This window comes from Octopus bimaculoides, chromosome 6 (genome assembly GCF_046866305.1).
Source record: "Octopus bimaculoides isolate indiv1 chromosome 6, ASM4686630v1, whole genome shotgun sequence".
NCBI lineage: Eukaryota > Metazoa > Mollusca > Cephalopoda > Octopoda > Octopodidae > Octopus > Octopus bimaculoides.
The window spans coordinates 115,379,911-115,401,944 of NC_142933.1; the positions used below are offsets into that span (position 1 = coordinate 115,379,911).

General features: G+C 35.3%; 1 long non-coding RNA gene across 1 annotated transcript in view; it reads right to left on the reverse strand.

The window, feature by feature from the left end:
• Positions 1 to 4,316: 4,316 nt before the first annotated feature.
• Positions 4,317 to 22,034, reverse strand: part of LOC128248088 (uncharacterized) — a 100,141-nt gene continuing 82,423 nt past the window's right edge. Inside the window, exons 2-3 of the long non-coding RNA XR_016242409.1 lie at positions 5,862 to 5,975; positions 4,317 to 4,495 (exon numbers count right to left, since the gene is read on the reverse strand). This is a non-coding gene — a long non-coding RNA (uncharacterized LOC128248088). The remainder of the gene's footprint in view (positions 4,496 to 5,861; positions 5,976 to 22,034) is intronic.

Below are 22,034 nucleotides of genomic sequence, written 5' to 3' on the forward strand. Positions count from 1 at the left end.
ATATATATATATATATATATATATATATATATATATATATATATATATATATATATATATATATATGTGTATATATATATATATATATATATATCACTTGTTAAATTTATCTCTGTAGATATTCCATAGAAGTTATAGCCAGCGCTGATTTTTGTTACAACGTTTCATATCCGAGATACCTGATGCTCACAACAATGAGATCAAAGACGAAAAATAGGTAAAGGGCATACATGCTATATTTCAGGAGTTTTTACTCCTTCATCAGCATCCATCCAACCCACTAATCATCCATGAAGACATTGCTTAAATAACCACTAAATATAGCAGTGTAATGTTATTGTAATGGGTCATCCCATAAATAATGTGTTTCTTTTATACTTCTTATATTTTTCAAAATTAAGATTAACGAAGTTCTTTTTTGATTAAAATATACTCTCCTTTATTTTCTACAATGCTCTTCCATCTGTCTAGTAGACTTGCAAGGCTCATCTTCCAAAATTCACTTGTCTGTGATGAAAAATACTTCTTCAGTACTGTTCAGACCTCATCTGCAGAATTCATATTTTTCCCGTCCAAATAATTTTGAAGACTGCGGAATAAATGATAATCAGATGAGTAATGTCCACTGAATATGGTGAGTGGGGCATCGTTTCTCATTCAAACTGCTCCAGCTTTTGGGATGTCATCTTTGCTGTATGTGGCTGAGCATTACCCTGATGGAAGAACACCTTTTGTCTTGAAACCAAAGATGGTCGTTTTCCTTCCAGCATTGACTGAAGCCACTCAAGCTGTTTGCAGCAGATCTCCTTTGTTATCATTTGGTTTGGGTTTAAAAGTTCAGAGCGGACTAAACCTTTCATATCCCACCAAACAGATAACAACACCTTACGTGGGTGAAGAACTTCTTTAGCCTGGGGTGCCAGTGTTTCTCCTTTCTTGACCCTCTGTCTTCGGTGCTTGACATTCTTATAGAGAACCCATTTCTTGTCACCAGTCACTAATCATCCAAAAAAGGTTCATTTATAAGATAGGACAGAAAAGAAGAGTATACATTCACTCTCTGTGCACAATTAGACTCAAAAAGTTTGTGAGGAACCCATTGACCCAGTTTGCTGACCTTTCCGATGGCACGCAGGTGTCAATGAATGGTTAAATGACCAAATCCAAACATCTCTGTTAGTTCCTCAACAGTTACGATGAGCTTTTGTTCCATCAGAGTTTGCCGGCCAGTCTTGTTGAGCTCTATAGATCTTCCAGGACAAGGCTCATCTTCTAAGCTGTAGTTTCTGGCTCAGAATTTCTGGAACCACCATTGACACTGGCTTACACTTATTGTCCAGTATCCATATACTGCATTAATATTTCTCACACTTTCTGCTGTGTTGTTGCTTTTATTGAACTCATAAAGCAAAATATGCCGAATATGCTCCTTTGTCACTTCCATTATAACTTTGAAAAAATAACTGTTAAAATTGAACTGCACTCTTCAAAACTTGCACTTAGAATAAAAACAAGATAAAATTACTACCTACTTTTATAACAGGTTGATGTAGGTAGTTTATCCCATCCCCCTCTGACTTTTAGTTCATGCAATTGAAATAAACCACATTATTTATGGGATGATCCAATATATGCCAATTTTACATATTAAACACATTTCTGGAAGCTGATACATAAATTGTTATAAGATAATAGTAATAACCCTTTCTACAAAAGGCAGAAGGACGGAAATTTTGGGGGAGGGGACTAGTTTATTACACCAACTCCAGTGCTCAACTAGTACTTATTTCATTGACCCCCGTGAGGATAAAAGGCCAAGCTGACCCTGGCAGAATTTGAACTCAGAACATAAAGACAGACGAAATGCTGCTAAGCATTTTGCCCGGTGTGCTAACGATTCTGCCAGCTCACTGCCCTAATAATGATGATGATGATGATGATAATAATAATAATAATAATAATAATAATAATAATGATGATGATGATGATAATAATAATAATGATGATGATGATGATGATGATGATGATGATGATGATGATGATGATGGTAATAATCCTTTCTACTATAGGCACATGACCTGAAACTTTGGCGGAGGTGATGAATCAATTATATTGATCCCAGTGTTCAACTGGTACTTGTTTTATCAACCCCAAATGGATGAAAATGCAAAGTCATATAATAATGTCACTGACATAATAAAATAATATCATTTGCTAACAATATCAAAGACAGCTATCTAATTCTAGCTAAATCATTCTTACAACCAATCTTTCTTTCTCAAATGATTCTTTAAATTCATTACAAATAAGAAAATTTCTACTAAAAATTGAAGCTGCTGGATTTCATTTCAGCAAAATCTGTCTTCTCTTTGTTTTTCCCTTTCTGTTTATTTATATTGTGTGTGAATAGGAAATAGAGATAAATACAGGTGATTATCTCGAGAGCCATAAATAACAAGTTGCTAGAGTTGAAGATAACAGTTCATATCCTGTTACTAACACAGTATATTGAAATATTCAGTTTACCTTGCAATAAAAGGTACAAGATTTCATGCTATTGATTATATCAACTGTATTCATTGGTAAGTTTGAAATGATAATAGATTCTGTACACTTCTAGTCCAAATGTGTACAGAACATTCAATGTATAGAGAAAAATGGAGCCCATTGGTCTGACGAGTGTGGTATATACATTTGCCCATTATTTAAATGTAATAATTTATGCATTAGTCAAACATAAATTGAAATATTCTTATTTGCAAAAGTAGTTGCAAATGTTATATAATGCTCCCTAACATTCTTTTGTTTTATTCTTTACCTTTAATTAAATATGGCGGCTCAAACAAAATGTGAACAAATTGTTGCATTGAAAATGGTTTGTATAAAGAATTAAAAGCTATGGAGAAAGCAAAGGGCAGCCATTTTGAATTGTGAATATATGTAAAATATCATCAATAAATATAAGTATCAACCTGTAAACTTTCATAAGCCAAAACCTAAAACTTTTTATTTTTATTTTATGATAAAATGAGTAATGGGTAAATATATATATAAGTTTATATTTTAGTATTGCTGTTTTATCACCTATAAATCAACGAATTCCAGCAAATGTGATTCATTACATGAATTCTACCTTTCTCTGATACACTTCAGATACATGCTGCCTAGGTGAAAACACAGCTTAGATGAACTACTGGATGATAAGAATTTGAAATTTATGCATTATTCTCTGGTCGTTTGATATAGAAGATCTGTACCAGTTTTTTCTCAAGTCTAGCCTGTAACCCTTGTCATATTAAAGAGACAAGATGCAAGCATAGCTGCATGTTTAAGAAGTTTGTTTCTCAACCACATGGTGTTGGGATCAGTTCCACTGCACGGTGCTTTAGGCAGGTGTCTTCTGCTTTAGCTCCTGGATGATCAAGGCCTTGAGAATAAATTTGTCAGATGGAAATTGAACGAAGTCTGCCAAAGATATAAATATATATATGCACATAAATTCTGGCACAGAGGATGATAACTGAACATATAGAAAAACAAGGAAAATACACTCAATAGATGCTAACATTTTCATACCCCGCATCAGTTATTGACTAAAATTCTCCATGATTTTGGCACCCTTGATAATACTGTTCAATTTAGCAATTTCAGCAACATAAGTTGCTGGGGCACGAATGAACAGCTGTAAAGGATGAACATGAGCACAATAACAAGAAAAGATGAGGTCTCTAGGCAGGATGGTAAATAAAGATGAGTTACAAAGAGAACAGGGAAACATATATAATGAAGAAACAAATAAGCAAGGACAATAACAGAAAAATATCAAACAATATAGAAAGAAATTGGTGAACAAAGATGGTCTTGTGATTGTGGGACAAAAAAAAAGATATGTTTGTGTGAAATAACACTCATGGGAAAGGAAGTAGTTCTTTTGTATTTATAAAAATATATAAAAGAAAATTTAAAAAATATTTTTTAAAGTAGAACAAACCAGAAGCAGAAACTGCATTTTTGTATGTGTTTGTGTAAATGAGTTTATTTTACCTCTTGTTTTCATGTGTGTTCCCTAGTTGTAAACAAAAGGCTCATTCAAACATTGCTCTGTGTAATCATGTCCAGACTGTTTGTTATTCAAAAAAGACTGGAGAATTATCATTTCACTTGGAAACTGGTGGAGGTTGACACCAGGAAGGGCATCCAGCTGAAGAAAATTGCCTCCCAGCTTACTTTATTTGACACCAGCAGCATTGCTTGTAATGTGGCATGACACAAGTGATTTTTTTGTGTCACCAGCACCAATGCCTCTTATGTGACACCTGAACCAATACACATACACACACACACACACACACACATGCCTGTATGTGTGTGTGTGTGTGTGTGTGTGTGTGTGTGCATCTGTTCCTAACCACATTTTCATATTGACACTATTTAGCCAGCAGTAACAATGTTTATGTCTCAGATAAACAAAATGCCCAGCAGCTCACCATCTTACCTAAAAAACAAAAACAAATAAAATATATGAGCAATTGGCATCAAGAAGAGTATCAAGTCTTAGAATACTGTCTCAAGTCTTAGAGTATTGTTTAAATTTTGTTGGATGTATTGAAAAAAAGAAATGGATAAAAACAATGATGATGATGATGATGTCAATGCTGCTGCTGCTACTGTTGATGATGATGATGATGTTAATGATGATAATGATGTGCCAGTGTCACATTACATTCATTCCTCTTTTTTTTTATTATTTATTTTTCACTTATATCCAGTTTTTTTTCGCCCTGGCTCATTTTAACTGGTCTCTTCTTATAAATGCTGTGCATGTCATTTGAATTCAGAATTTGAATTATGTAGAAAGACGTTGATACGTTATTCTTGCCGGTTGGGAAACACATTTAGCCCCTGAGTATGTTTTTTGTCTTGATTTCTATGGACAGGAATGTCTTCCTGAAGAGAAGAATGGATCCATTTTTGGTTCCTAACTTTGAAATTGCAATAGAGGACTAACCTTTTATTTTTATCTAAATTTTGGATTCTTATGTCGTGTCGCTCTCTGACAGCATTGTGGAGATTAAATATGAGTGATTATAGTGGCTTTATAGCAGTTTTGACTGCTATTTCTTAGCATAGAAGGGTTTTTATAACCCTCTCCGTTATAATTGTGATTTATTCACAATTATATACTCTTCTTTAATGATAAATATATATATAGTAAGAAGCCATACAATAATAACATATACACACAGCATAAAGCTATTTGTTATTTGTTATTTTATTTTATATCAAACACTATATTTTCCCTATTATCACTTATCATATCACACCCCACCATACCCCATCACACCATGTCATTCTATACCATAGCATCAATATTTCATTAGAATTAAAATCAAGAATGAATATCAAAATCAGATGCTTTTCGCAGTTGTTAATTGAAAACCGATGTTTTCATTAGAAATTAGCTAGCCACATCAGAACATAGCTTCCAGATTTATCAATATTTATAAATTTTTATGTTATCTATCAAGTTTTTGAGCACAGAATGGCTGCCATGGCTTTCAGTTTTCTCAGTCTCATGCCAGTATTACTATTCTTAGATTGTTGCCATTGACTTTTGAAACAACTAGACTTGCATAAGATTTGATATTTTAAAAATTTGTAATATTTAATTTTAAATATTCATATTGCCTTTGGAAAGTTAACTAGCATGAGGAAAAATAATAACAAAGTCAGGATGTTATTCAATTGACGACTGATGTTTTAAATAATTATAAAATGATACAAATATAAATAAAATAGAAGTAGCAAATACTATTACATAAATATTAATCATATAATATTAGAAAAGATAAAATAATTACTTGAGGTGTCAACAACTGTCTCTTATGATGCCTTTCAGTAAGAAGTTATCCTGCAAAATGTCAGCTAGTTACTTGTTTTAAGACAGCTTTGCTGGATATTTACGTTAACCATACCTAATAAACATATCAGATAGTATTTAAAGTTGCTGGGCCATAAGATAATATGAAATGATAGTTAAAATTCAAAATAAAATTGTAATGCGTTTTTACTTGTTCCTGTCTGCCAAAATTTATTTTCCTAATTTACAATTCACATTAAAAAATAATCTACTTTCTTTTATAAAAAGGAAATTTATTTAGTAGAAAAGTCAAACTGGGATAGAAAAGGGATATTAAACCTTAAAAAGAATGTATTTAAGTGATAAAAGAACATGTCAACAGTTAGGACTTGAACAACTTGACTCTAATTTACTAAGTGAACATACTATTGATTACATTACAAACCACCTACTCTTAAAACGTTAGGTAGTATAATTAGGGATTTCTCTTCTATTTTGACTGTATTATTTCATTACCACAAGATATTTCATCAGTCCCTTGTTACTAGCAGAATAAACTAATCTACTGACGTCCAACATAATGAACTGTTGCAAACATTGAAACTAGGCAGGGCAACTTGTTATGTTGGACATTAGGAGTAGAGCCTAGATATATGCTTTGAGACATATCAGTGAGTCTTACTTTTCCTATCACAAATCAATGTCACAGATTAATGGCTGGAACTTATGGATAACTTCCAGAAATTCTTGGCCTGGCAGTGCTACTGGGGGGACTCTGCCAGTTCATGATGAGCTCTACAGGTAACGGTGTGCAGTCAGACTTGCTTGTCCAAGATGTACATGTAGTGATGAAACCATTCTGCATGCTCTCATTCAGTATCCACAAATTGCTGACTTGTGGAGCTTTGTTGAATAGTTATTGTCACATGTAGGATGGATCCAGCTATTGTCTGAGTCCATTTTGAAGATTGTCCCACCTCCTTCTTTTGGCCAGGAAGGACAAGCAGTTTTTCTCTGGCTGGTGACTATGGTGAAAGTGGCTGTGCAGTGGATGTGATTAAAAAGGTTGAAGACGGGTATCATCCTCTTTGCCCAAGGCCTCATTGACTTTTTCAGGTTTAACTGAAGAGGAAAGTGAGGCTGGAGAGGAAGGTGCTATCACCCAATAAATTTGTTGAAAGGTGGGTAAATGTGACAAGAATGGCCTGTGTGAATGGACTTATTCTAAGTGTGTGCCTATAGGCCGAATGGAATGAAGAGGAGAGGGGTGTCTACCTGAGGTACCTTTGATGTTAAGGGGCCCAAAGTGTGTGAGGTTCCTTTGGTCACCTCTTGATGGAACTCCCTCCTATTGGGGAAGTACGTTGTTGGTTTTAATCTCCTTGTTAATTGTTAATTTTTTTTTTTTTTTGCTGTTTACACATTTAACCCCACTGTCCCTTGTCTGTGTATCACCCTTTATGTTTTGTGTTTGGCCCTGATGGCCAATAAAGAAAGTATTATTACTATTATTATTATTGTTAGCATGTTGGACAAAATGCCAAGCAGCATTCTTATCACTTTTTACAGGTCTTGTGCCTATAATAGAAATAGCTGGCAAAATTTTTAGTGTGTTAGACAACATGCTTACTGGCATTTCTTTTGCCTCTTTACCTCCTGAATTCAAATTTCACTGAGGTCAACTTTGCCTTTCATCCTTTTGGCATCAATAAAATAAAAATAAAAACTCTGTCAAATACTAGGGTAAAATAATCAACAAACTCCCTTTCCTCTAAAAAAAACTACTGACCTTGTGCTTAAATTAGAAACCAATATCAGGGCAGTAAGCTAGCTGAATTGTTAGAATGTTGGAAAAATGCCTTGTGATAATTGTTCTGGCTCATTATGTTCTGAATTCGAATTCTATTGAGATCAACTTTGCTTTTCATCCCTCAGGGGTTGATAAGGTCAAGTAGCAGAGTAAATGGCATTAACCAGCCCATTCTCTTCAGATTGCTGGCCTTGTGCCTATATTATTATTATTAAATATGGAGTAATTTAATCTTGAACATTTACTTTTTTACTAATAGAATAGAAGTATTTGTAAAATAAAAATTACTGTCTTTTCAACCTGTGTAAAATGTGATTGAGCCTGAATGTACACACACACACACACACACACACACACACACACACACACACACAGAGGCACAAGCATAAATGTATGGCTAAGGATTTCACTTTTCAGTTATGTTGTTCCTGATTCAATCTCACTGCTTGGCACTTTAAGTGTTTTCTATTAAACCCTCGGCTGACCAAAGCCTTGTGAGATGATTTGATAGAGGAAAATAGAATGAATCCTATTGCATAGGTGTGTGTGTGTGTGTGTGTGTGTGTGCAAATATGTATATATATATGTGTGTGTTTATATATATCTATGTATATTATATGTGTGTATGTATATATGTATGTATGTATGTATGTATGCATGCATGCATGCACACGTGTGTCTGTGTGTTAGTGTGCATGTGTGTGTTTGTGTCTCCTTATCTCAACATTGTGCAATGATTGTAAATGAGTGTTGCTGTGAAACAAGGAGTGTTTCTCATTTCAAATTTACTGTGAAAACATGTCAGGCCAAGGAGGAAATATTATCTGTTTATGAAAACAAAAGAGGTTGGCCAAAGAAAGGGCACCCAGCCATAGAAAACCTGCCTCAATTATTTAATTATTTTTATCTGACCTATTCAAGTATGGAAAAGTGAACATTAAAATAGTGATGATGATGAGTGTAATGATAATAATGATATTATACATACATATATACATACATACATATATACATACATACATACATACATATATACATATATACATATATATGCATACATACATATATATATGTAGATATGTATATGTATATACGTCGTTGTTTAATGTCCGCTTTCCATGCTAGCAAAGGTTGGACGATTTGACTGAGGACTGGCAAGCCAAAAGGCTGCACCAGGCTCCAATCTGATCTGGCAGAGTTTCTACAGCTGGATGCTCTTCCTAATGCCAACCACTCTGAGAGTGTAGTGGGTGCTTTTATGTGCCACCAGCACGAGGGCCAGTCACACGATACTGGCAATGGCCATGCTCAAAATGGTGCTTTTTATGTGCTACCTGCACGGGAGCCAGTCCAGCAGCACTGGCAATAACCTCGCTCGAATAATTTTCTAACGTGCCACCAGCACAAGTGCTAGTAACGATTCCACTCAAATGGTGCTATTTACGAGCCACTATATATACATATATATATGTGTATATACATACATACACACACACATACACATATATACATGTTGTATTTGAAAGTGCATGCACTGCTGATCATTATCTTCAGACGTTAGCAAATACATTTTTAATGGAAGAGAATAATGAAGATTATATTGAATTATATTTTTATTCTGTTAAGAAGATTAAGTTTATCACGATGGATCAAAACAGAACAAGAGATTAAAAAAATTACAGCATAGGATAAAAATAACAGCAGCTATAGCAACCAAGCTGTTTTACATTATGTCTGTGTATGGTATTGTTCATATTTATGGGGATGGACATAGTTCATATTCTTGGAAAGTGTCCAAGAAAACATTAACAAAATATTTCAAGTAACAGATTAATACAAGAAAGAACGAGGTATGTGTGTACGTATGCGTGTATGCATTCATGATTCATATATCTGTTTGAGAGGAAGTTTTTGCAGTCTTTAGCTGATTGACATGGCATGCAAGTCAGAATGTTCATTTCAATATTGTATTGCGAGGTTGTCAGAATTAGAGAGAAGGCAACAGAGTGTGAGAAAGTGAATGAGAGGATGTCTTTCATCTGTCAGGTTGACTGATGCTAGTTGACACTGCAACAATCTCTACTCGAAGTGTGAATACTTGGTTTTTATAACGGAGTATAGGCTTAGAACAGGGTGTCTGCAAAGAATGTTTCGCACCAAAATGAAGTGCTTTGACTGATGGATTATAGCCATCAAAACACACAAGCGCTCCTATGACTTTTCCAATAAATGTCTATGTTCATATAACTGAAGTTATATGACTAGTGTAATTTAGCATGTGACCAGCAGGACTGGTTTTAAGCCAATCAGACAGATTTGTCCAAATTGGACCCTGAGCCAAGAGAGGGGCCCCATGCACACATTTGAGCAAAGGACACTATGATGAATTTTTAGTATATCATTGTGGCTAATTGTGGAGCCTCAAGTCCTCAATGGTTTTTGCCAAGCACTGGCATGCTACATGAAACATAAAACATCAATCTTCAGCATTTGTAATTATAAAGGGCCCCACTGACAATTCTCTAATTGGGCCCTGCACTTCCATGTGTTGGCCCTGGCGACCAGTGTAACTTAGCATTGCTGGTGAGTCAAAATGCCAACAAATTTATTTGAAGATTCTGTGCAGAATCTGTCAAGATTGGCATCAAACTGTATTGTGAAATGCCCACATTAATTAGAGGAAATCAGAGCCAGAAGTGTGTCATGAAACTTGCTAATGAGAGAAGCAGTGTAGTGCTGTTACAACTTATAGCTTTGAACATTTAACTGATTGCTGGACAAGACATCAGGAACATTTTGTGAATGTTCTGCAACATCCTCTGACTTGACTATTCTTCGTTTATTCATATGGAGATAATTTTAGAATGAAGTCTGCTATTCTATCATCAAAATTGGCATTCTGTCAGTCATGATGATAAGGGTTCCAGTTGATCCAATTAACGGAACAGCCTGCTCATGAAATTAATGTACAAGTAGCTGAGCATTTCACAGACACATATATCCTTAACATAGTTATCAGGGAAATTCAGTGTGACACAGAATGTGCCCAGGCAATCCCTTTGAAATACACGTACAACTCATTTTTGTCAACTGAGTGGACTGAAGCAACATGAAATAAAGTGTCTTGCCTAAGGACACACAACGCCATTGGGAATAGAACTTATGACCTTACACTCATGAGTTGAATACCCTAACCACTGCTTGTCTTTAAATGGAAGTATAGTTAGGTGGAAGTTGAGAGAAAGTAGAATCCAGTCTGTAAGCCTGAGTTAGAAGAGTAAGAGGTTGGTGGCATGGCTGATGGCCTGTGCTCAATGGAGTACAAGGTCCACAACTGATTGAGTGTACCCTTAATTCAGGAAGAATTATTGTACTCTCTCTGCTACTCATAATTGTTTGTCCATCTTTTGACTATATATCTTACGGGTTCAGATATACCCCAAACATATTTGAGCTGGTAACAAATTTGTATTTACACACCTCACAGCTTAGTGCTTCTATTTTGTATGTGTGTGTGTGCATATATATATATATATATATATATATATATATATACACACACACACACATATACATACATACATACATACATACATACATACATACATACATATGTATGTATGTAAGTACACAGTAAAGTGGTTGGTACTTAGAAGGGCATCCATCCAACTGTAAAGACCATGCCAAAACTGACCTCGCCTGTATATGTGCCATGTAAAAGGCAATCAGTCCACTCTGCTGGGTGGTTGGTGTTAGGAAGGACATCCAGCCATTAAAACCATGCTAAAACAAACACGGGAGTCTGGTGTAGTCTTCTGCCTGGCCAGCTCCTGTCAAACTGCCTGACCCATGCCAGCATGGAAAGCAGATGTTAAACGATCATGATAATGATGATGATGTATGCATGTATATAGATTTATATGGAGTAGGAGTGGCTGTGTGGTAAGTAGCTTGCTTACCAACCACATGGTTCCAGGTTCAGTCCCACTGCATGGCACCTTGGGCAAGTGTCTTCTATTATAGCCTCGGGCCGAACAAAGCCTTGTGAGTGGATTTGGTAGATGGAAACTGAAAGAAGTCCATCGTATATATGAATATATATATATGTATGTGTGTGTATATGTTTGTGTGTCTGTGTTTGTCCTCCCAACATCGCTTGACAACCAATGGTGGTGTGTTTATGTCCCCGTAACTTAGTGGTTCGGTAAAAAAGACCGAAAGAATAAGTACTAAGCTTACAAAGAATAAGTCCTGGGGTCGATTTGCTCGACTAAAGGCAGTACTCCAGCATGGCCACAATCAAATGACTGAAACAAGTAAAAGAGTATGTCAACACAAAAGAATGGAGAATTATACATTATTTTATCAGCTTTCTTGCATGTTCTAGATAGATTGCCAAATTACAAAAACTCTGCAGTGCAGTCATTATGCATATTAATCGATCCCATATTTGATTGACTAAAATTCTACTGACACAGAGTATCCTCATCAAAGCCATACTATACTGCTTGGAATAGAGAAGAATCTGCATTCTTTTGTGTTTTCCCACTATTCTATGTGACCTTATGCTAAATTCATTTGTTATTTGAACTTTGGATTTACAAATTGGACAGGCAGTGGAATTTAATTTTACTGCCTATGTGGATTATAACAGCTTTTACTGAAAGTTTAATAAGCCGAGTTTGATCCCTAGAAGTGCTTATAAAATGTTTGCATGGATTATTAATCCTTTTTTTCCTTTGTGATATAATATCTATCTAACTATCTATCTAGTGGAGGCACAATGGCCCAGTGGTTAGGGCAGCGGACTCGCGGTCATAGGATCGAGGTTTTGATTCCCAGACCAGGCGTTGTGAGTGTTTATTGAGCGAAAACACCTAAAGCTCCACGAGGCTCCGGCAGGGGATGGTGGTAAACCCTGCTGTACTCTTTCACCACAACTTTCTCTCACTCTTACTTCCTGTTTCTGTTGTGCCTGTAATTCAAAGGGTCAACCTTGTCACACTGTGTCACGCTGAATATCCCCATGAAATACGTTAAGGGTACACGTGTCTGTGGAGTGCTCAGCCACTTGCACGTTAATTTCACGAGCAGGCTGTTCCGTTGATCGGATCAACTGGAACCCTCGACGTCGTAAGCAATGGAGTGCCAACAACAACAACAATCTATCTATCTATCTACCTATCTATGTGTATGTGTGTATACACACACACACACATGCATGCACACACACACTTACAGACACACACACATACTCAAATAAACATACAAAATAATCATCATCATTTTAATGACCAGTTTTTCATGTTTTTGTCAATTAAATGAAATTTGTTGAGGCAGATTTTCTATGGCCAGATGCTCTTTCACTCTTCAACTCACACCTAATTCCAAGTAAGGTAATATTTCCTTTAATCCTTTACTTACAAACAGCTCAATGACTCCCCCCACCCAAATGGATTTCATAGAGGATTGTAAATGAATGGCATTACTTGTATGATGGTGATGTTTGTTTACAATTAGTGCACAATGCCAAGACAAGAAGATTTGAGCATGAACCCACACACAATCTTCCTCTCTCTCTCACACACATATGTATGTGTCTCTGTGTGTGTATATGAGTGTGCATGTGTGTATGTGTGTATGCATATATACATATATGTGTCTCCATCCCCCCTCTCTCTCTGCAGTTTCCATCCTCCATATCCACTGACAAGGCTTTGATTAGCTATAGTAGAAAACACTTGCCCAGGGTCTGCTTAGTGGGACTGAACCTTAACCGCATAGTCATGCCTGTGAATATACATATAAAGAACTTCCATGCATTTGATTTTCAATTGGGTATCAGATGGTTTTGTAAAATTTGACATTTTAATGAATTATCAAAAAAACCTAACTGGGTACTTTTCTACTATCACCTACCCCAGTATGAAAATGTCACTGATCTGACATTTTGCCTGATACTCTTTCATTTCTGCTTACATCATTGACATGTCGACAAAATTAATAATTAGCAATGATTACTCGTAATTACTATTAACCAAATTTCATTCAATTAAACATATGTAACATTTTATTTATTTATTTATTCATTTATTTATTTCATTTTGCAATTTCTGCATAATAGTATTCCAAAAGTGTGTGTATTGGTTTACTGCATTTATGATGATGATGATAAAAGTGACAAGGGAGTGTTTGCCAATTAGGGTGAAGGACTTTGCTCTTGTAAAGGACTTGCTTCAAAGAGCACCGGTTTCTTTTCTTAATGAGTTAATCTTTTGTCAATACACATCTGTAAATAGTATACATAGACATGACTGCATGTATGGATACTTGAGGGTTTCATCTTGATTTTGAGCAATGCAAACAATTGTTTTCTTAAACATGAGCAGTACTGATGTGATTTTTTCAATCCTGCTAAGAATCTACGACTCTTTTGCACTAATGTGGCAATGATGGGCACCTCTTGCAGCAGGTGTTCAGTGAGTTACAATTCACGCAGACACATGCATTTATTTCAACATGGAATCTTTCATTTAGTGTTTTGTTTTTTTTTGGCTACAGCCAGCCATAGTATGCAACATATAATACAGATGTTAAGACTCAAGTGATACCTGTGTCTGAAACTTTTTAAAGTAAAGAAAGGCCTTGCAAAGGGTCAATGCTATTCTTTAAACACCATATATATTTGTCCAATTGAAAAACTTGTCTACATCATTGGATGCAAACAAAGCTGCAGGTGTTAAATCAGAATTTTTCTTCTCTTAGAGAAATGTCTAAACAAAGCCTAGAGGTATCTCTCTCCTGGCTATTGGATAACTGTTGACTTTACTGGGTTCATCTGTTCTTTGACAGGTTTTGTTTTTCATCCTGTAGGGTGTCCAACGAAAGTTACCCTTCTGATCAAGCAGGCTTCATATAGTTGGTTTAGTCACCAATGGCCTGACCATGCAACAGGCTGTACTTAGTAATAGTTACCAGCAGCATGATGGGTGATTTGATATATGCATGCATCCACACATCCGTCCCTCCATTCATCCATACATATCCACATATATATGCTCATACGAACATATATGTATACACTAATTTATATATCCACACACCTCAGTTATAACTTCATTTCTGCTAAAGTAGAAACTAAAATATATTCCAAAGAATGGCATCCATCCATCCATCCATCCATCCATCCATCCATCCATCCATCCATCCATCCATCCATCCATTCATTCATAAATACATACATACATATGAGCATTCATACATACATACATACAAACCTCAATAAAATGCAGATATAATAGACCGGATACAGTAATCTGGGACAGAGAAGAGAAACTGTGTACAGTAGTAGAAATCAGTTGTCCTGCGGATGTCAACATCACACTAAAGCTTAGAGAAAAAGAGAACAACTACGCCGAGCTACTGAGAAATTTGCAGATACTCCACCCAGACTACAAGTTCAGATTCATACCCGTGATTGTTGGGGCATTGGGATATGTAACGAACTGCCTCAACAAAAACCTGGAAAAATTAGGGTTCTCAAAATCTGAAAGAAAAAGGCTGATTAGAAGACTACAGATTCAAGCCATCAATGGAACTGTAAAGATATGTAAAACTTTCCAAAAGTTTAGCACATAAATACATATGCATGCATCTAGACATGAAAATATATACATAAAAACGCATCCATAAAACAAACATAGAAATCTGCGCATGCACTAACACCAAATACTGCACATGCACACACATATGCACAAATACCTAGATGATGTTGATAAAAGTTCCAATGAAGGAGCCTTGAATCTATGCTAGAGTCCGGCTCTTTCTCTATCGACAAGAAATACAGAAATGAAACTGATTGATAACATACATACATACATACATACATACATACTTACATGAAGGTACTGTGAAACTGTCAAGCACTCCAGAAGTTTGGTGTGTAATAAGTGCAAGTAAATACCTGTAGATACATAAATGTATGTGTATGAATGCATGAACTAAAACATACAAATCCACATATACAATGGCATCCAAAGAAAGTAGGCCAGTAACCAAGAATTATTTCCAAGATTTCTGTCATGAGTAGGAGAGGAGGAGAGGAAGTTAATCTCAAACCAGAATCTTAGCCTGAATGCTTGCACAAGAAAGGACTCTGTGAAAGGCATCTGAGAGCCACATGATGGTGCTAAATGAGACAATGCATTAGTCTCCAGTGCTATATAAGTAGAAGAGAAACTATCCAAAAAAATAGTAATAATGTTGTCTGGTTTGGGTGATAAAAATGGTGGGAGTTTTATTTCTTTTTTTTTTTTGTCTGCTGGATATTCTGCCATCAATGCATGAAGATACATTTTAGATTGTTACAGCATCAAGCAAGAGGAAGTAGAAGAAAAACTTATTCTTTTATTTATGATAATAAATCTAACGAAACGACGTCACTGCACGCAGGAGAGACCTCATCAAACATTGAAGAATTGCTAGTTACTACTTTCGAACAACATTCTTTAAAAAATGGTATTTGACTGTTCAAACAAAGTATTTCACAACTGAAGCTATTTCACATTCTACAAAATTCCTCATTTGTATCAAGAGGAAAAAAATGCTTTCCAAAATAAATATTTTAAAATGTGTATATATGTGTATATATGATTATATGTGTGTGTGTGTGTGTGTGTGTGTGTGTGTGTGTTTGTGTGTATATATATCTGTGTATGTGACTGTGTACACACACACACATACATGTATGTATGCATGTATATATGTATATATATATATGGATACCTATCTATATGTGTTGTGTGTATGTGTGTGTGCATAATTACATGTGCATGTTTATACAGTATTAAGTATGATAGCAAATTTTCGCATTAGTACAAAAAAGGAAAAAAGAGGAAGAAAATTGATAAAAGCAAATACACATTCTGTAAAAGCAAATACTCATGGGGAAAACGTATTAGATAGCATTTTATAGTTTTTCAGTTTATCATTTGATGCACTAACGTTCTTTAGTAATCTGCTATGCAACATCATCGTCGTTGTCGTCGTCATCATCATCATCATCATCATCATCATCATCATCACCATCATCATCATCATCATCATTGCCACTGTTATAATTGCCATCATTGTCTCCATCATCATTACTTGCATCATTGATGTTGTTGTTGTCATTGGTACTGATGGTGGTGGAACTGTTGTTATTGTCATTATCATTTCATGATGATGATCATCATCATCGCCGTCGTCATCGTCATCATCATCATCATCATCATCATATTCTTCTTCTTCTTCTTCTTCTTCTTCTTCTTCTTCTTCTTCTTCTTCTTCTTCTTCTTCTTCTTCTTCTTCTTATTATTATTATTATTATTATTATTATTATTATTATTATTATTGAGTGAGAGAGCAGTGCATGCCATCAAAGTGACACTGGGGTAAAATATATGACTCCCATTATACCCATCATGACTACCCGCCTGATAAGGGTACACCAGGCACATGCATCACATCCATATGTGCGTGACATGGTGATCTCATATCAATATAAACAGCTCATGATCTCGCAGGTGGGGCCCAGTTAGAATTTTCATCAGGTTGAGTAGCCCACCCACTCAAAAGGTCTTTGAACAAGGGTTGTTTAAGAATGTTGAATGACACACCCATGTTTCCAAAAGTGAACTATTCAAACCCCAAAGAATTTCTCATGGCTATGATGTTCTTCCATTACTTCTGTTCATGATCACAGATGCACATATCGTCAGCCACCAAGGGACATGCTCAACTGGTTAAGGTCAAACAACTGACAAGCAAATCTGTGGTATTGAGCAGGATATTTTCTGTAGCCCATCTTTTATACCAAGACAAAACAATGTACATGATAACACTTCCAATCAGTTAAGATCAGAAGCAATGAGAGCTACTGCCTGGTACTGCATTGAGCATACTATTATTATTATTGTTCAGTACTTTTATTTTTATAACGTGCTTTCACTTCACTACCGAGCGCAGCTCTGTGCGCCTTGGGTATGTGCTGTGGTTTGCTGTGATGCTCTTATGCTTACTGTATTGAAAGTGTTTTACGTAGGATGTGTGCAGTGCCCAGTAGTGCAATTTTCTGTATGTTATATATATTTGTAAGTCCTGGTGTTTTTGTTATGTATTTGTCTGAATATTTTTTTATTATGCCTAAGGCACCTACTATGATAGGAATTGTTTCTGTTTTTAGATTCCACATTCGAGTTACCTCTATTTCCAGGTCTTTGTATTTTGAAAGTTTTTCCATTTCTTTTAGGGAAACGTTGTCATCTGCTGGTATTGATACATCAATTAGAAAGCATTTTTTTTCTTCATGATCTTTGACAACTATATCTGGTCTATTTGCCATAATTTCTCTATCTGTGTGTATTGGCATATCCCAGAGTATGGTTGCTTTCTCGTTTTCTGTGACCTTTTCTGGCGTGTGTTTATACCATCTTTTTTCTGTTGTTTGTTATTATTATTATTATCATTATTATTATTACTAACATTATCATTCAGTGAGCTAGCAGAATTGTTAGCATGCCAGTTCTTGACAAACCATCCAACCCATGCCAGCATGGAAAGTGGATGTTGAATTATGATAATGATGATGATATATCATCATCATCATCATCATCATCATCATCATCATCATCATCGTCATCGTCGTCATCGTCGTCGCTGTCATCATTAACGTTGCTATCATCATTTTTATTGCCCACTTTTTCATGCTTCCATGGGTTGGATGGAGTTTATTGAAACACATTTCCTACAACTAAATACCCCTCCTGTCTCCAACCCTGACTTGTTTCAAAGCAAGGCAATATTTCCCAATGGTCAGACATACATTTGCAGAATGCTGGAAATAAATGACATTACTTGTATGATGGTGACATCATATGCAATGTCAGGACAAGGAAACACAGACACAGACACAGACACAGATGCGCACACACACACACACACACACATACACACACAATGGACTTATTTTAGTTTTTGTTTATGAAACCCACTCACAAGGCTTTGGTTGGCCTGAGACTATAATAGAAGACACTTGCCCGAAGTGCCATGCAGTGGGACTGAACCTGGAACCATGCCTGTACCTATTCAGTCTTGACAACCCATTGCAGTACAGAAAAGTTTATGTGAAAACGATGATGAAGCTGATAATAATGTCTGTGTGTGCGTGCATCTGTATATGTGTGTTGGTGCATGAATGTGTATGCATGCAGGTATACGTATGCACTATATCTCCTCTCTGATAGAATGTTTAATATATTTCATTTCCAAAAATCCCTGAAGATTAGATTTCAAAGAGGCAATATCTGATTTTAAAAACGTATATGCAACTGTGGTTTTGAACATAATTAAATATCTATATATTCAAGCTGCTGGTCTTTCACACATTTTTCAGAATATTTTTCATAAAGAAAATTGGAAGCAAAAATATGTATATATGTTATGAATATGTGTTTATGTTTAATGTTGATATCATAAATTATAAAAAAAAGAATTGTATATTGAATCTTTCCGTTTGAGTTAAACTGTTTTGAATTGATTAAATTATTTATATCTTCTGTTAAATCATTTTCTGTATGGTGCAGCGGATCAAATAAAGATACGAGTTGTTAATTTTTGATCACAGCACTCTACCTCTTTCTCAGCAGATAAGTATGGTATCAAGTTGTGATTATGTTTTCATGCAGTTCTTATGGAGACCATTTTTAAAGAGTCTAATAAAAGGGAAAATCTTGTGGGATTCAGGTCTTCAATTAGTGGCATATTGGTCTTTGACAGACATGCTACAGAAAACCTATTAAAGCTTGTAGAATGGAAGGAGAAAGATCAATGAAAAACTGAAGAGATTGGAGCAAGGAAAAAAAGACAAGCTATAAACAAAATGTTTTTCTAATGCTACTTATTCTCAGGTTAATAGCTATATATAGATTTATTGTACCTTCTGTGATATTATCAACATCTAATAGGTACAAAAATCTGTCCCAGTTCTTAAGTCTTTCAGCTTTAAGAAGATTGTAATTGTTGCTGATTCTTACGTTATTTTTGTCTTGGTTTTCTCTTTTTTGTTTAAAAGGTAAAATAAACTGATCAAATGTAAGAATAAATGAGTTCAGGTCTTAATGGTTCTTTCATGAAAGGGATTTTGTAAACAATTTCTAATATCTCTCATCAACTGCAGAAAAAATCATGTTTTGCAGTGGATTAGTTAAAGTTTATATAAATATATTTTTAGAAATGTATGTAAACTCCAACATGTTCTGTGACATGCTTAATTAAATCTCAGTTCTATTAATAAATAACCCCTACATCATGGTGGCTTATGTCAAACTAAGCTGTTATTGGTTTCTGAGAAGGTTCTTTTGGAAATTTTATTTCTATTATTTTTCTTTCCTCTCTATTTTATGGAGTAATCTCATTGAGATTTTGTTCCTTTCATCAGGCACTTTCAAAATCCTAAAAATAAAGAATTTACATTCTTGATCTTTCTGAAGGAGTTTGTTTCCACCCCAACCCACTTTTTTTTCTCCCTTAAAATACAGATTTGAGTACATATGGACAGCACTCTCTCTCTCTCTCTCTCTCTCTCTCTCTCTCTCTCTCTATATATATATATATATATATATATATATATATATATATATATATATACACACACATATATACACCCCCCCAGACACACACAACTCACACACATATACATGCATGTATGTATGTATATATGTATGTATCCATTTCTCTCTCTCTCTCTCTCTCTCTCTCTCTCTCTCTCTATATATATATATATATATATATATATATATATAATATGAGATGTTTTGGTATCCATAAGACCCAAAAGGCAGGTAAGGCTATGTAAGTGCTACAGAAGGACCGCTGTTAAACTCCTAGTTCAGTAATAGCATGAAGCAAGGAGTCTAAGGCAGGTCGTGTGTGAGTGTGTATATGTTAAATAAAATAAGATAACAAGGCCAAGGCAATTTGATATTCCTAGGACATTTATAAATAGAAAGGTGGTCTTACAGCTGTTTCAGAGAAATAAATGATATTCCATCATAAGAGAGGAGTTAAAAGAAATTCAATAAAAAAATTAGTAGAGTCCATTTTTTTTTAAGAAGAAGTTATTCTGGAGAGGGAGAGATATACAAGAAATTAGATATAATGCAGAAAGTATAAAAGGAAAATATATATATCTAATTTCTTGTATATCTCTTCCTCTCTAGAATAACTTCTAAAAAACGATGAACTCTACTAATTCCTTCTTGTGAAGCTCTTTTAACTCATCTCTGATGATGGGATATTATTTATTTCCCTGAAACAGCTTTAAGACCACCTTTCTATTTATAAATATCCTAGGAATATCAAATTGCCTTGGCCTTGTTATCTTATTTTATTTAACACACACACACACACACACACACACACACACACACACACACACACACACACACACACACACACACACATACACACACACATACGCACACACACACACACACACACAGATTATGTAGATAGGGTTAAAATCCAAGCTGCGTTCTTTTGAAGCACATCTGCTCATTTCCATATTCCAAATCTGTAAGTAGATGTTATATTTGCATGAGTTATGCATATGAGTTGAAAATACTGGAAAATATTTTCTGTTGAGTAATATTCTCAAAACAAAAGATTGGAAAATTTTATTTATTCATCATTACACATGTTTCATTTGCTAATAGGAGTTACAAAATCGTCCATATAGTAGAGAGCATGTTAGATATCTCCTGTTAGAAATTCTTCACATAGAGAATCAAATATTATTAGATTCTCTGTTTGAAAACTTTCTAATAGGAGATATCTTTCATGTTTGTCCTACATGTACAATTTTGTAACTCCTATTAACAAATGGTGAAGGTGCATTGCTCAGTGGCTAGAGTGTCGGGCTCACAATCATGAAGAAGTGAGTTCAATTCCCAGACTGGGCTGCATGTTATGTTCTTGAGCAAGACATCTTATTTCGCATTGCTCCAGTTCACTCAGCTGTAGAAATGAGTTGTGACGTCACAGGTGCCAAGCTGTATCGCATTTTGCCTTTCCCTTGGATAACATTGGTGGTGTGGAGAGGGGAGGCTGGTATGCATGGGCGACTGCTGGACTTCCATAAACAACCTTGCCTGGACTTGTACTTTGGAAAGTAACTTTGTAAAATGAAGTGTGCAAGGGAGAAGATGGTGCTTGTATGGTCTTGTGATGCAGGCAGTTGAGAACAGCTGCATAAAGAAGTGCTGATTGCTAAATGTGGATGGAATGCAGGAAAGAGGAAGACTTGAGAAAACAGTAGACAAAGTG